The sequence below is a fragment of the Monodelphis domestica genome, chromosome 2, assembly GCF_027887165.1.
Source record: "Monodelphis domestica isolate mMonDom1 chromosome 2, mMonDom1.pri, whole genome shotgun sequence".
Taxonomy (NCBI): domain Eukaryota; kingdom Metazoa; phylum Chordata; class Mammalia; order Didelphimorphia; family Didelphidae; genus Monodelphis; species Monodelphis domestica.
In genome coordinates this window covers 258,659,269-258,676,143 of record NC_077228.1, presented here as the reverse complement: position 1 = coordinate 258,676,143, position 16,875 = coordinate 258,659,269, and the positions used below count along the sequence as shown (strand labels likewise).

The 16,875-nt window shown below is 38.2% G+C and overlaps 1 protein-coding gene across 1 annotated transcript in view; it reads left to right on the top strand.

Annotated features, from left to right (window-relative positions):
* WRAP53 (WD repeat containing antisense to TP53) overlaps window positions 1-16,875 on the top strand; it is a 34,654-nt gene continuing 17,779 nt past the window's right edge. Inside the window, exon 1 of the mRNA XM_056817583.1 lies at window positions 1-110. The gene's annotated coding sequence lies outside the window, so the exon portion shown is untranslated. The remainder of the gene's footprint in view (window positions 111-16,875) is intronic.

The following is a 16,875-nucleotide window of genomic DNA, read 5'->3' as shown; positions in this document are numbered from 1 at the left end:
CAGGCACCATGTCAAGTGAGGGCAGGCGGCCGATTATTCATTAGTTAGTTTCCGGGAATTGCAAAAGCCCTCAACCGTTCTGGGTCCAGTTCCAGTCCTTCATTTTCCAGGTGAGGAGGTGGGGCACATCCAGAACTCTATTCAGTTTTAACTTCGATTCCCATGTATTTTACTCTGTATTTTGGATTATAATTCTCTCTACAACTACTACTACTAATAATAGCAACTAACATTTATGTGGCACATGCTATGTGCCAGGTACTGGCACACATCATCTCATTTGATCTAAACAACAACCTTGGGAGGAAGGGGCTCTTATTATCCCTAGGAGGCCTAGGGAACCGATTTGAGCTCAGTTTTTATATCTGCAGCTTTAGCTTTCTTCCCTAGCCTTTCCTTTATTCTATGTAGATATATAATATGTGTGTGTATGTGTGTGTGTGTATATATATATATATATGATTTAAAAAAAATAAATCCTTACTTCCCATCTTGGAATCAATATTGTGTGTTGGTTCCAAGGCAGAAGAGTGGTAAAGGCTAGGCAATGGGGGTTAAGTGACTTGATCAGGGTCACACAGCTAGGAAGTATCTGAGGCCAGACCTCCCTTCTGTTGGCCTGGCTCTCAATCCACTGAGCCACCCAGCTGCTCCCCTGTATATATTTTTAAATCTAGTTTTTGTGTGTGCTCTGTTATCTCTCCTTTTAGTAGAATGTAAGCTCCTTGAAGGCAAGATTTTACCATTTTTCTTTCTGATCCCCAGAGTTTGGTACATAGAAGGTATAGATACATTTTATACAGTTGAATTGGAACAATATTGTTCCCCATGCACCACACCACTTTCAAACTTGTTTTGCTCTGCTTGGGAAGGGAAAACCATAAGCAATGACTTAGAGAAAGGTTTCAGCCCAATGTAAGAAAAGTAAGTTGTATAAGGTCCCTTCCAGAGAGATTCCGTGACTGAAACATTTTATGCCAAACTAAGTGCTGAATTCTAGTGGACACCGGGGATATGAAAAAAGACAAGGTCCCTACCCTTTGGTCTCTCTTAGTTTAATCTTCTCTGGGGAAAGAGAGGGAGAGGTTCTTGGAGGCTTGGGCCAATGTTTTAACTAGTTGGGACTCACTGTAGATTCTAGGAAGAGACCACTAGGTGTAGCTGTAGAGTGCTATAAGAAGTAATGCTCATTAGAAAGGAGGCAGAATTCATATCCTCACAGAGTCCTATCTTCTACTGTGCCAGGCTTGCTCAGAGACTGGACTTTCTCTTCTATTACTCTAGTTTCTGGGAGAAAGAGGAGGCTTAACCCTAACTCAAGACACCAAGTTCTCAGCCACATTGGGGTTCCAACTCAAATCAAAGTAAACACCTGAATTAAGCTCCTAAATTTTGCTTGGAAGAGACATAGAATCATAAAATTAAAAATGAGCTAAGTAAACTCACAGTGATTAAATAGGCCCCTCCCAATTTCAGAGCTACAGCATACAAATGCATTTCTTGATTGACCAAACATTGAGAGGAAAAGCAAAATCACTATTCATAATCAGAAAGCAAATCAAAATACTTGTTGATGTACAAGCAATAGGAATGAGAAGGAAAGTTTTGTACTAACAGTTCAGTTTCTTACTATGAGCTCCTTGAGAGTAAGGAGTGGTTCCCGACCCCCTTTTCCTTTATATTGTAAAAATGGAGATTTGAACCCCAGACTTCAATCCCCAGAAGTCCTTGCTAGTTCCCAGATTGCCCTATAATCTCACCCTGAGTTCGAGAACACAATTTGTATTTAAACTGACTCTGCCTTATAGGCTCACTCTTTCGGCTTCTGCTTCTAGGGACACGTGTCTCCCAGGATGTAGTGAGTGAAATTGAATGGGCCTTTCGGCCCTCCTAGCCACATGCTTTCTATATTTGTATTCTCTTTATTTCTTAATCTTTAACAAACCTCATAAAATATAATTACTTTTATTATTAGAAACAAAATTTTAATCTTAATAGATGGCGACCACGAAGAGACTGCCCTCTAATTGGCTTTTGTCAATGCGCCAAGCAAAACATTGGTTTTGCTGTCTCTCCCTTTCCTCTATTTCCCCTTATCTACAACTATTGTAGTTTTCCTCTTAGAGGGTAAACTTTTGTATACACCTGCAGTTAGAATTTTTTTTGGGGTGCAGGATGCTTATGTTTAGTGACCAATTGGGGAGACTAGTCCCCCAATCATCATCAGGGGGGATTGTGAATTTTTAAATTTCCTCCATCTTGTTTGGTCTAGCACCCAAAATTGTGTACACCCACACTACATGGGCATGTGCTAGTTAATGACAAATCAGAAATAATTCCTGGGCAGTCCTAAGCCAAGCTTGAGCCTCCATTGGCATGTATAAGGCACAGGAAGTGAGGTAGAGAACAGCCTCTGGAGTTCACTCACTTCCTGTGGACAGAGCTAGGCACTAGTTCGTGCTAGGAGCTCGAGCAGGGAGGAGGCCCGCAGGCAGCTTTCCTTCAGATCGGTCACGTGAGTGAAAGGACTGATTCCCTTCCCTGCCTTGGCCTTCCAAGGCCTAAACTCCCTCTGGCTCTGCCAGGAGGTTGAGTTAACCTCTTTCCTTCTCCCCTTCTTTCCTTCTCTCCCTCTCCTTCTTTCTTACTCCCGTTGTAATTAAACTACTATAAAATTCCATTCTGACTTGAGTGTTTCATTTAGGAATTTCATAAGTGAATTCCTTGGTGACCTTAAATTAATATATATCAGTCTTTTAAAGTGATTTCAGTATCACAGTATCCCCAACATTTAACTTGGTACCTAGCACACACAGAGGATGCTAAATAAATGCCTTTTATTTTTAACCTTTACCATCTGTCTTAGTATCAGTTCTAAGATAGAGGAGTACCAAGGAATAGGTTGTCTCTTGCCCAAGATAAGATAGCTAGGAAGTATCTGAGGCTAGATCTGAATTCAGTTCCTCCTGATTCCAGACCTGTTTCTATCCACTGTGCTTGCCCCTCAATAAATGCTTGTTTATTTTACCATTCTCTGTGACTGCAACCTGTCCAAACCTCAGCCACCTAGGTGATGTACCATTGTAGAGAACAGTTACAATATCTCTCTAATAACCATCATCAACTCCCTATCTATTTTCTCTGAGCCAGGGCCAAAGGATCTATTCTATCCCTACTGACTTTTCTCTGAAATCTTAACCACTGATTCTGCTCCTGTTGTTAATGCAGCTGGAGCTAGGAAAAGCAAGCCTAGTCACCTCCAGCTCCCTCATGGATTCCCCTTCTCTTCTTTCATTTTTCATTTTTCATAGAATGAAGGGGAACGTCCTCCACAATGGACAGCTTATTATTTTTTAACAAAAGAGTTGGTTACTTTTAATGACATGTTTCACATATCTCACATTGCTCAAATATGACAGAAAAATGAGTGCCTTCCCTCTCATATATTTCCCTCATGAAACATAAACCTATTCTTCATTCTCATGGAAGCCTTTAGTTACTTCTCGCCCCTTCTTATACTTCAAGTCCACCTATGCTCTAGCTTCATTTTCCTCCCCCTTTAGTTTAGACTATAAAATTGATTGTTCAGAAGACTCTTTAGCCCCTTGTTATCTTTTCCAGTCAATGCACCGCTTGTTACATTGATGATGGCCTTCTTGGCTTCTATTCCCTGTGGCTAAAAGCCAGCAGCGGATGTTAGAAGACCACAGAGTTTACTACATATTTTTAGCCAATCTGAAGCCTTTATTGCTATTGGACAATTCTTTTCTTTTTCCATGCTGGATGTACCTGTTATAGCCATGGTTTTAAATTCTCTCTCCTCACTTTCCTTATAACACACCTTTTTCCTTCCCTCTTAGCAGAAAAACTTCCCTTGATTGAGAAAATAGAGCAGGGTTCCCCAAACTATAGCCTGTGGGCCACATGCGGCCCCCTGACGCCATTTATCTGGCCCCCACCACACTTCCAGAAGGGACACCTTTTTCATTGGTGGTCAGTGAGAGGAGCACTGTATGTGGCGGCGCCACAAAGCGCAGCATCACTCATGTACAGTACTACTTCTGTTGATATCATCCTTTGTGTGGCACTTTGTTCTGAGAGTAACTGAACGAGGTACCTCTCAAAGGATTATGTGTCTGCACAATGGAAGACATCAGCCAGGTGAGTGGTGATCTAGGGGAGGAGATTCTTCACTGTGTATACTGCTGCCTGGTATAGTGGTGGCAGTGATGGGCCTGTGCAAGGTGTGACAGGCCCATCACAGCCAGCGCTGCAGCCTCCGCTATCCCAGACAGCGGTATACAGATTTGTTAATAGTTTTTTTTTATAGTCTGGCCCTTCAATGGTCTAAGGGACAGTGAACTGGCCCCCTGTGTAAAAAGTTTGGGGACCCCTGAAATAGAGGTTACAGGCTAGTCTACTTCACCTGTGTTCTTAGTTTAAACCCCATCTCAATATAATCCCATTTCAATTCAGTCTGCATTTACTCAGTTCTAGGTAGTATATACTAGGCAGTAGTAATAGAAAGTCAAACAAAAGAAAGTCCCTACCTTCAAGGAGTTTACATGTTGTTGGAGAAAATACAACATATAGGTAGATAAGTAAACAGTGATATATTCAAAATAATTGCAAAGCAGTTGGGGGGGGGCACTAAAAACTGGAAGGATCAGATAAGGCTTCTTATAGGAAGTAGCATTTGAGTTAGGCCTTTAAGGGGTTAGGGATTTGAAGAGGCAGAAATGAGGAGAGAACAAGGCATGGGGGAATACATAAAAATGTCTGGAGGTGGGAAGTGGAATGCCATATATTGGGAAGCAGGAGTAGGGAAGGGAATAAGCATTTATAGAATACCTACTATGTGCCAGGCATTGTGCCAAGTGCTTTTTTACAAATATTATCGTACTTGAGATTTACAACAACCCTGAGGTAGGTGCTATTATTATCCTCAGTTTAAAACTGAGAAAACAGAGGCAAGCAGAGGTTAAGTGACTTACTCAGGCATCTGAGATCATATTTGAATTTAGGTCTTTCTGACTCCAGGGCTGGCATTCTATTCACTGCTCACAAGCTAGTAGGCCAACTTGTCTGGAACATAAAGCCCACAAGAGGAAGTAATTTGTAGTCAGCTTAGTTAACTTAGGATGTGAGAAGATGGTGGTGTTAGGATGTTGAGGAACCTAGATCCCTGACAAAAGTCCTATTGGAGTTTTGAAAATGCAGCAGATAAAAAAATGAAAGGGGCATTGAATACTGACTTCCACCAGGGCCACACAGAAATATTGCCAGAATGCTATAGAAACCCTTGATGTAAATAAGTGAGGGTAATCAGAAGGTGTTCTGTATAAAGCACAATGGGAGAAAGACCCTAAACAGAGCCTGGCAAGAGATGGGGAGACCTTGGAGTCTCCCAGCAATGGAAGAGATAGAAAGTTCCAGGCAGAGTCTAGAGAGGAGGCAGCTTCAAATTCTATGGAAAGGAAAAACTCCAAGGCAGATTCCAATGAAGGAGACAGCCCTAAATTTTGCTGTATTCAAGAAAGTTGCTGAGCAGAGTTCAGTGAGGGAGCAATCTGGAGCCCTGTGGCAGGAAGAATGGGGAGAAGAACAGGTTCCAACCCAGACATTGAAGCTGTAGATATATATGAGTTACAACAAAGAAAACAACAAATACTTTAAAGAAATATCACAGCCAGAGAGAGAATGCTAGAAGGGAAAATCTTTTTTTTTTTTTGAAAAATTTATTTAGTCAATTTAGAACATTATTCCTCGGTTACAAGAATCATATTCTTTCCTTCCCTCCCCTCCCCCCCTTTCCCTTCCCGTAGCCGACGTGCAATTCCACTGGGTTTTACATGTGTCCTTGATCAGAACCTATTCCCATGTTGTTGATGTTTGCACTAGGATGATCATTTAGAGTCTACATCCTGTAAAAAATAGACTCGAATACAGGACTACAATCCCCACGAGCCTTTGCTCCACTTCCCCAGAATGCCTTGTAATCTCACCTGGGCCGAGATCGAGAAGATATTTAAGCAAAGGCTTTTGAAGGCTCTTGGTCTTTTGGACTTCTGTTTTGGAGCAGAGGCGTCTCTTCCATGATGTGAGGTTATTTTGTCTAGGCCTCTGGCCTAGGCACATGTTTCTTACTTGTATATTCTTAATCTTTAACCTTTAATAAACCTCTAAAAAATATAATACTCCTTGCAGAGAGAAACTAATTTCTGCCTCAGATACCTCAGTCTCCCCATGTTCCCTAAATTTTAAATGTTACAGTTGGCGACCTAATGGAAAAAAGAACTTTCAGTCTTCTGATTTCTTTTCTGATCTTAAATTCAGTTTTAATATCTAGTACCTAGGAAAAAAAAAATTTTTTTTTTGAGCCATATCTCTCTGGCCAAGGTTTTCTACCCTCGCAAAGCTGCTACAGGCTCCGGACCTGCCCTGCCGCTTCCTGCCTGCAACCTGCAGCCCTGATCGTCCTCACCTGGTACCTGGTCCCGGCCTTGCCCACGCCCGCAGCCACTCCTGCTCCTGGCCTCTCACCAGCCGCTGCCTGCCTATTTCAGCGCCCCAGACCCACAAGCGTGACCCCAGCCGGCTCATCACCCAGATCCTTGGAGCAGATCGCTCAGGACTCATTGCGACCAGCTGGTAACAGTATTGGCCACGTGGGCGGAGGGGAGAGACGAGAGGAAAAGGAGAAAGGGCAATTTTCCCTTAGGCTAAGCCTCCACATGGCTGGGGGTATTGGCCACAGGGGGATCAGAGAGGGGAAAGAGAGAAAAGACTAGAGAGAAGAAACAGACTTTTCAAACAGAAACCTAAAAAGCAATGGGCTGTTTAAAAGGATTTTTGACTCTTCTGGCAATTTCATTGATTTTGCCTGCCTGTCTGGGAGCAGACTCAGCCCAAAGATTCAACTTTAACTTTGGGGAGGAAAATGGGTGGCCCAGCATACTGGAAGCCAGGCCCAGAGACGGGAGGTCTCTAGTTAAAATCTGGCCTCCGATGCTTCCCAGCTATGGGGCCCTGGACGGATCCCTTGAACCCCATAGCCTAGCCTTTACTACTCTACCTTCGGACAATAGACATTTAAATGGATAATTAAAAACAAACAAACAAACAAACAAAAAAACCCCAAGGAACTTTGAAGAGACTAAAGGCTATATTCTAAGGCATTTCAGACTCTAATGGTTTATAAAAAAAATCTCTGTATTCTATTGCATTGTTTTGTTTAAGATATAACTTTGTGATTTTAAGTTCATATATTACTGGATTCAATATTATTCTGCTTGAACTGAAGGTTGATTGAATTTGTTTTGAATGTACTGAGTTTTAAAAATTCTGTTGTTTTTCCCCTATAACTGTGGTGAACAAATATTATTGTGAATAAGCCCATATATGAAAAAAACAGCTTTTTTTCTATTTTGCTGAGGATAGATGGACTTCAGAACTGGTTATAATTGTATTAACAACCTTTGGAATTTTAATGTGCTAAATACCTCAAATGATTTGATTTTAAGGGTTTTTTAAATATGATTTTTGGAATTTTTTTTAACAATCTAGTTATTTTTGCCTGCCTCTACCACGAGGTAAGGCCCATTACAGTAGCTGAAGTGAAATGTATTTTATAACCCCCAATCTTCCCACATGTGAATGGAAGTTGGGCAGTTAATCTCAGGGTATTTGTATCCCTATAAGCCTCCAAGAAAAAGGAGCACCCCTTTGTTTATGCTCTTCAGCTCACTATTTTATTTCTACCAGAATGATATATAGATTTCTTGATTATGTTCTAAACCCAAGATGAGTTTTACTTTGTTTAAAAAAAAATATGTTTAAATACCAAGGTTGAAGGATTGCTACGTTTGTAAAAATTGTGACAAATGTCCATCAATTCATAACTTATGTGAAATGTGAAAGTGTGTTTGTTTGCTATTGTAATTAATTGGGCTATTGAGAATTTTGGGGATTTTGATATCTACATATTTGTACTACTGTATTTTTAAAAATGAAAAATTGTTAACCTTGTTCAATTCATTTGCCTTCTACTCACAGTGATCATGGCCAGATACAAAGAGGAAATGGATCTCATTTTTTGTGAGAAAGCCTTGTATTTTCTGATGTCTTTTTAATATCTCTTGCCAATTGATTCATATACCTCATACCTCAGCCATGCATCACTAAGTGATCCCTTTTTTTTTTTTATATATATCACCCTCTTAACGGGGGGAATGTAAAAAATTATCATTATTTAAATTGCTAAGTTTAAATTCCTTTTGAGAAGAATTTTAGGTAAAGAAGATGCTACTTCCCTGAATTCAGAAACTGAACTGTTGGAGAAGCCATCATGAAGAAGCCTCCAGACCACGAACTGCACAAAATGAACTTTGGGTGTGGTTAATGAACATTTATTTGCATGCATACTTTCATGCCAAAGGGGACTGCCCCCTAACTGGCTTTCTGTCAACGCGTCCAGTAATTATTGGTTTTATTCTTTTCTTTCTCTTATCCTCAATTATTGTAATCTTTAAATTGATTATGTTTTCATGATCCTTTGGAAAAAAATTAATTTTTTTGCAAATGATCAAAGGGGGGAATGTAAAAAATAGACTCGAATACAGGACTACAATCCCCACGAGCCTTTGCTCCACTTCCCCAGAATGCCTTGTAATCTCACCTGGGCCGAGATCGAGAAGATATTTAAGCAAAGGCTTTTGAAGGCTCTTGGTCTTTTGGACTTCTGTTTTGGAGCAGAGGCGTCTCTTCCATGATGTGAGGTTATTTTGTCTAGGCCTCTGGCCTAGGCACATGTTTCTTACTTGTATATTCTTAATCTTTAACCTTTAATAAACCTCTAAAAAATATAATACTCCTTGCAGAGAGAAACTAATTTCTGCCTCAGATACCTCAGTCTCCCCATGTTCCCTAAATTTTAAATGTTACAATCCCCAGTCATATCCCCATTGAGCCATGTGATCAAGCAGTAGTTTTTCTTCCGTGTTTCTACTCCCACAGTTTTTCCTCTAAATGTAGATAATGTTTTTTTCTTGTAGATTCCTCCAAGTTGTTCAGGATCACTGCATTGCCCCTAATAGAGAAGTCCATTACATTCTATTGTATGTGAGTCTTAAAACTTCTCAGACTCTATCTTAGAACATTTGGTTAAGGCTATTCCCCATTTAAACAATGGAGGTACTTGATCAGGAATGTATTTAACATTACTCCACCCCTACTTAGGCATACTTTAGGGGAAGATAAAGTTGTAAAACTCCTTACTGAACAATGAAAAAGTCCCTATCTCATACTTATAGTAAAGCTCGAACCTTAAGCTAGGTCTAATTTTAGATCTAATACAAAAGGGTGGTAAGTACCTATAAAGGTTAAATTAATCACTAAAATGTCAAGCATCTTAAAAAGGGCAAGCTTAGCAAGAGGGGTGAAGTTTTAGTTTATTCAGTAAAGTCTTAACAAAAGAAGATGTGAATTAAGAATGGTCAGTCCTGTGAAAAGCATCTACTGTGATTGGTAGATGTGAAAATTTAGAGGAGGTGACATAGGAGAAAATTCTCTTTAAAAGGAGCTCAGGAGCTCAGAGCTGTGGCCTCTGAACTTAGTTGAGTTTGGAAGCTAAATTGGAGGGTCTCTCTGAATACTAGAGATTGCTTGGAATGATCTTGTGGTGAGTGATTAAGGACTGACTTAGTTTCTCTCTTAAAGAGAAAGGCCTAGGCCATTTGGCCTTGGCCATAGCCTTTTCCTACTATTTCCTCTTATTCTGTCTCTCTCCCTTCCCTTAATTCCTTCATTCGTATTAATTAAAATCTCCATAAAACTCAGCTAACTTGGGTATTTTCATATTTGGGAATTTTTCCCATGGCAACCACTTATTTTTGATTAACATCAAGACAATGAAATTATCTTTACAGTTTTGGCAATTTAAGTCTTCAAACCCACATTTTCGTGGTCACATGTACCACAGTGTATCAATCTCTGTGTACAATGTTCTCCTGGTTCTGTTCTTTTCGCTCTGCATCACTTCCTGGAGGTTGTTTGAGTTCACATGGAATTCCTCCACTTTATTATTCCTTTGAGCACAATAGTATTCCATCACCAAGATATACCACAATTTGTTCAGCCATTCCCCAGTTGAAGGGCATCCCCTCATTTTCCAATTTTTGGCCACCACAAAGAGCACAACTTTTGAATATTCTTGTACAGGTCTTTTTCCTTATTATCTCTTTGTGGTACAAACCCAGCAGTGCTATGGCTGGATCAAAGGGCAGACAGTCTTTTATCGCCCTTTGGGCATAGTTCCAAATTGTCCTCCAGAATGGTTGGATTAATTCCCAACTCCACCAGCAATGCATTAATGTCCCAACTTTGCCACATCCCCTCCAGCATTCATTTCTTTCCTTTGCTGTCATGTTAGCCAATCTGCTAGGTGTGAGGTGATACCTCAGAGTTGTTTTGATTTGCATCTCTCGGATTATAAGACATTTAGACTTTTTCCATGTGCTTATTAATAGTTTTGATTTCTTTGGCTGAGAACTGCCTGGTCATGTCCCTTGCCCATTTATCAATTGGAGAATGGCTTGATTTTTTGTACAATTGATTTAGCTCTTTATAAATTTGAACAATTAGATCTTTGTCAAAGGTTTTTGTTATGAAGAATTTTCCCCAATTGTTGCTCCCCTTCTAATTTTGGTTGCATTGGTTTTATTTGTTCAAAACCTTTTTAATTTAATGTAATCAAAATTATTTATTTTACATTTTGTGATTTTTTTCTAACTCTTGCTTGGTCTTAAATTCTTTCCTTTCCCAAAGACATGTATACTATTCTATGTTCACCTAATTTACTTATAGTTTCCTTCTTTATATTCAAGTCATTCACCCATTCTGAGTTTATTTTGGTGTAGGGTGTGAGATGGTGATCCAATTCTAATTGCTCCCATGCTGACTTCCAGTTTTCCCAGAAGTTTTTATCAAATAGTGGATTTTGGTCCCAAAAGCTGGGATCTTTGGGCTTATTGTAGACTGTCCTGCTGAGATCACTTACCCCAAGTCTATTCCACTGATCCTCCTTTCTGTCTCTTAGCCAGTACCAAATTGTTTTGATGACCATTGCTTTATAGTATAGTTTGACATCTGGTACTGCAAGGTCACCTTCCTTTGCATTTTTTTTTCATTATTTCCCTGGATATCCTTGATCTTTTGTTCTTCCAAATGAACTTTGTTATGGTTTTTTCTAATTCAGTAAAAATGTTTTTTGGAAGTTCGATGGATATGGCAGTAAATAAAAAAATAAGTTTGGGTAGGATGGTCATTTTTATTTTGTTAGCTCGTCCTACCCATTAACAGTTAATTTTTTTCCAATTGCTCAGATGTAGTTTTAGTTGTGTGGAAAGTGTTTTGTAGTTGCCTTCATATAGTTCCTGTGTTTGTCTTGGCAGATAGATTCCTAAGTATTTTATATTGTCTAGGGTGATATTAAATGGAATTTCTCTTTCTAATTCTTGCTGCTGAGATGTGTTGGAGATATATAGAAATGCTGATGACTTATGTGGGTTTATTTTGTATCCTGCAACTTTGCTAAAGTTGTTGATTATTCTACTAGCTTTTTAGTTGATTCTGTAGGATTCTTTAAGTAGACCATCATATTATCTGCAAAGAGTGATAGCCTGGTCTTCTCATTGCCTATTTTAATACCTTCAATTTCTTTTTCTTCTTTAATTGCTACTACTAGTGTTTCTAGTACAATGTTAAATAACAGAGGTGATAATGGGCATCCTTGTTTCACTCCTGATCTTATTGGGAATGCATGTAGTTTATCCCCATTGCAGATGATGTTTGCTGATGGTTTTAGATATATACTGTTTATTATTTTTAGGAAAGGCCCTTATATTCCTATGCTTTTTAGCGTTTTCAATAGGAATGAGTGTTGTATTTTGTCAAAGGTTTTTTCTGCATTTATTGAAATAATCATGTGATTTTTGTTGGTTTGCTTGTTAATATGGTCAATTATGTGGATTTTTTCCCTAATATTGAACCATCCTTGCATTCCTGGTATAAATCCCAGCTGGTCATAATGAATAACCCTCATGATCACTTGCTAGAGTCTTTTTGCTAGTATTATATTTAAGATTTTTGCATCTATGTTCATTAAAGAGATTGGTCTGTAGTTTTCTTTCTCTGATTTTGACCTGCCTGGCTTTGGAATCAGTACCATGTTTGTGTCATAAAATGAATTTGGTAGACCTCCTTCTTTGCTTATTCTGTCAAATAGTTTGTATAATATTGGGATTAGTTGTTCTTTGAATGTTTGATAGATTGACCAGTACTTTTTATTTGTTTTTTTCCCCCAAAGTACCAGCTTCTAGTCTTATTTATTAAATCAATAGTTCTGTGACTTTCAATTTTATTAATTTCTTCCTTAATTTTTAGGATCTCTAATTTAGTCTTCATCTGAGGATTTTTAATTTGTTCATTTTCTAGTTTTTTTAATTTGCATGCCCAATTCATTGACCTCTGCCCTCTCTAGTTTGTTAAAATATGAACTCAAGGATATAAATTTCTCCCTGAGTACTGCTTTGGCTGCATCCCATAGATTTTGAAAGGATGTCTCATCTTGTCCTTTTCTTCAATTAAATTATTAATTGTTTCTATGATTTGTTCTTTAACCAATTTTGGAGAATCATATTGTTTAATTTCCAATTAATATTTGATTTGCCTCTCCATGTACCATTACTAATTAAATATTTTCACTGTATTGTGATCTGAGAAGTTGCATTTATCATTTCTGCTCTTTTGCATTTGTTTGCAATGTTTTTATGCCCTAGTGCATGGTTAATTTTTGTGAATGTACCATGTGCTGCTGAAAAGAAGGTGTATTCCTTTTTGTCCCTATTTATTTTTCTCCACATATCTACTAACTGTAATTTTTCTAAGATTTCATTCACTTCTCTTACCTCTTTCTTATTTATTTTTTGGTTTGATTTATCTAGTTCTGATAGAGGAAGGTTCAGGTCTCCCACTAGTATAGTTTTTTCTATCTATTTCATCCTTGAGCTCCACTAGTTTCTCCTTTAGAAATTTGGATGCTATGCCATTTGGTGCATACATGTCGAGTACTGATATTTCCTCATTGTCTATACTGCCTTTTATCAGGATGTAATTACCTTTTGACTAACTCTATTTTTACTTTGGCTTTGTCATATATCATGATTGTGACTCCTGCTTTCTTTCTTTTCTTTAATTTTTTTAATAAACATTATTTTATTTGGTCATTTCCAAACATTATGCATTGGAAACAAAAATCATTTTCTTTTCCTCCCCCCGCCCCCCATAGCTGATGCATGATTCCACTGGGTATCACATGTGTTCTTGACTCAAATCCATTTCCATGTTGTTGGTATTTGCATTAGAGTGTTCATTTAGAGTCTCTCCTCAGTCATATCCCCTCCACCCCTATAGTCAAGCAGTTGCTTTTCCTCGGTGTTTTTACTCCCACAGTTTATCCTCTGCTTGTGGATAGTGTTTTTTAGATCCCTGCATATTGTTCAGGGACATTGCATTGTCCCTAATGGAGAAGTCCATTACCTTCGATTGTACCACAATGTATCAGTCTCTGTGTATAATGTTTTCCTGGTTCTGCTCCTTTCGCTCTGCATCACTTCCTGGAGGTTGTTCCAGTCTCCATGGAATTCCTCTACTTTATTATTCTTTTGAGCACAATAGTATTCCATCACCGACATATACCACAATTTGTTCAGCCATTCCCCAATTGAAGGGCATCCCCCCATTTTCCAATTTTTGGCCACCACAAAGAGTGCAGCTATGAATATTCTTGTACAGGTCTTTTTCCTTATTATCTCTTTGTGGTACAAACCCAGCAGTGCTATGGCTGGATCAAAGGGCAGACAGTCTTTTATCGCCCTTTGGGCATAGTTCCAAATTGTCCTCCAGAATGGTTGGATTAATTCCCAACTCCACCAGCAATGCATTAATGTCCCAACTTTGCCACATCCCCTCCAGCATTCATTTCTTTCCTTTGCTGTCATGTTAGCCAATCTGCTAGGTGTGAGGTGATACCTCAGAGCTGTTTTGATTTGCATCTCTCAGATTATAAGAGATGTAGAGCACTTTTTCATGTGCTTATTAATAGTTTTGATTTCTTTGGCTGAGAACTGCCTGTTCATGTCCCTTGCCTATTTATCAATTGGAGAATGGCTTGATTTTTTGTACAATTGATTTAGCTCTTTGTAAATTTGAGTAATTAAACCTTTGTCAGAGGTTTTTATGAAGATTGCATCCCAATTTGTTGCTTTCCTTCTGATTTTAGTTACATTGGTTTTGTTTGTACAAAAACTTTTTAATTTGATGTATTCCAAATTATTTATTTTGCATTTTTTGACTCTTTCCAAGTCTTGCTTGGTTTAAAAATCTTTCTCTTCCCAAAGGTCTGACATATATACTATTCTGTGTTCACCTAATTTTCTTATAGTTTCCTTCTTTATGTTCAAGTTATTCACCCATTTTGAATTTATCTTGGTGTAGAGTGTGAGGTGTTGATCTAAACCTAATCTTTCCCACACTGTCCTCCAATTTTCCCAGCAGTTTTTATGAAATAGTGTATTTTTATCCCAAAAGCTGGGTTCTCTGGGTTTGTCGTATACTGTCCTGCTGAGGTCACTTACTCTGAGTCTATTCCACTGATCCTCCTTTCTGTCTCTTAGCCAGTACCAAATTGTTTTGATGACTGCTGCTTTATAATATAGTCTGAGATCTGGGACTGCAAGGCCCCCTTCCTTTGTATTTTTTTTTCATTGTTTCCCTGGATATCCTTGATCCTTTGTTCTTCCAATTGAACTTTGTTATGGTTTTTTCTAAATCAGTAAAAAAATGTTTTTGGAAGTTCAATGGGTATGGCACTAAATAGATAAATGAGTTTGGGTAGGACGGTCATTTTTATTATATTGGCTCGTCCTACCCATGAGCAGTTAATGTTCTTCCAATTTTTCAAGTCTAGTTTTAGTTGTCCTGCTTTCTTTTTATCAGTTGATGCCCAATAGATTTGGCTCCATCCTTTTACTTTTCCTCTATGTGTGTCTACGTTCCTCATGTGTGTTTCTTGTAGATAGCATATGGTAGGATTTTGGTTTCTAATCAACTCTGGTATTTGCTTGAGTTTTATGGGTGAGTTCATTCTATTCACATTCAAAGTTATGATTACTAGCTGTGTATTTCCCAGCATTTTGATTTCCACTCCTAGTCCTGCCCTTTCTTCTTTCACTATTTCCTTCTACACCAGTGTTTTGTTTTTAATCAGCCCCCCTAATTCCCATCCTTATTTTACTTCCCTTTCTACCCCTCCCTTCTTATTCCCCATTTATTTTATTTACAGTCTTTTTAAACTACCCCCACCCTCTCCCTCCCTTGTATTGCTTCCCTCCCCACCAGTTACCCTTCTACTTCTCTATAGGGCGCAAATCAATTCTCTGTCCCAATGGATTTGATTGTTCTTCTCTCTTTGAGTCAATTTCAATACATTTAAGAATTGAGTATTTCCTATCTCCAACTTCTTTACCCTCCCAGTGTATTGGTGTTCTCCTCCACTCCTGCCATGCTCTTCTTTATGACATATAAATTTACCCCATTTGGTTTCTTTTCTCATTTCTTTTAGTATTAACCTCTTTTAAAATTCGTTTTATATATACATATACATATATATTTATGCATACATATATCTTTATACATATTTTGTCTTGGCATTTCGTCCTATACAGTTTGTCACTGTTCCCTCTAAATATAATTCTTCTAGCTACCCAGGTAGTAATAACAATTTTTAAGAGTTACTAATATCATCTTTTCTTATAGGGATACATATCATTTTAACTTATTGGATCTCTTAAAAAAGTTTTTTTTGTTGTTGTTTTCCCCCTTTCTTAATTACCTGTTGATGATTCTCTTGTGTTCTGTGTTTGGTCATCAAATTTTCTGTTCAGGTCTGGTCTTTTCTTTATGAATGCTTAGAAGTCTTCTATTTTATTAAATGGCCATACTTTCTCCTGTAAAAATATAGTCAGTTTTTCTGGGTAGTTGATTATTGGTTGTAGTTCCCTTGCTTTCTGGAATATCATATTCCATGACTTTTGGTCCTTCAGTGTAGATGCAGCCAGATCCTGTGTTATCCTAACTGTAGTTCTATGGTATTTGAATGACTTCTTCTTAATAGCTTGTAATATTTTTTCCTTGGTCTGGTAGTTCTTGAATTTGGCTATAACATTCCTGGGTGTTGTCAGTTGGTGATTAAGTACAGGAGGCAATCTTTGGATTCTTTCAATATTTTCCCTCTTGTTCTAGAATGTTGGGGCAGTTTTCTTGGATAATTTCCTTTAGGATGATATCCAGCCTTTTTCTTTTGTCATGGTCTTTCAGTAGACCAATGATTCTTAAGTTGTCTCTCCTGTACCTGTTTTCTAAATCTTCTGTTTTTGTGGATGAGGTGTTTCATATTTTTCTCAGTTTTTTCATTCTTTTGATTTTGTTTTATAGTTTCCTGTTGCCTTGTGAAGTCATTTGCTTCTAATTGTTGTATTCTAGTTTTTAAAGACTGAATGTCATCTTGGCTTTTTGGTTATCCTTCTCCTTCTAGTCTTATTTTCTTTGGAGGTTATCTTTCATTTTCGTTTGCCTCATCTTTCATCTCCTTTGCCTCATTTTCAAGCTGATTAATTTTGGCTTTCAAGACACTATTTTCTCATTTTAGTTCAAGTGCCTCTGTTTCCAGATGACATATCTTGCTTTTTAAGTTCTTTTCCCAGTTGGTTTCGGCTTCTCTTAATTGTGTTTTGAATTGTACTTTGAGTTCTTCCGAAG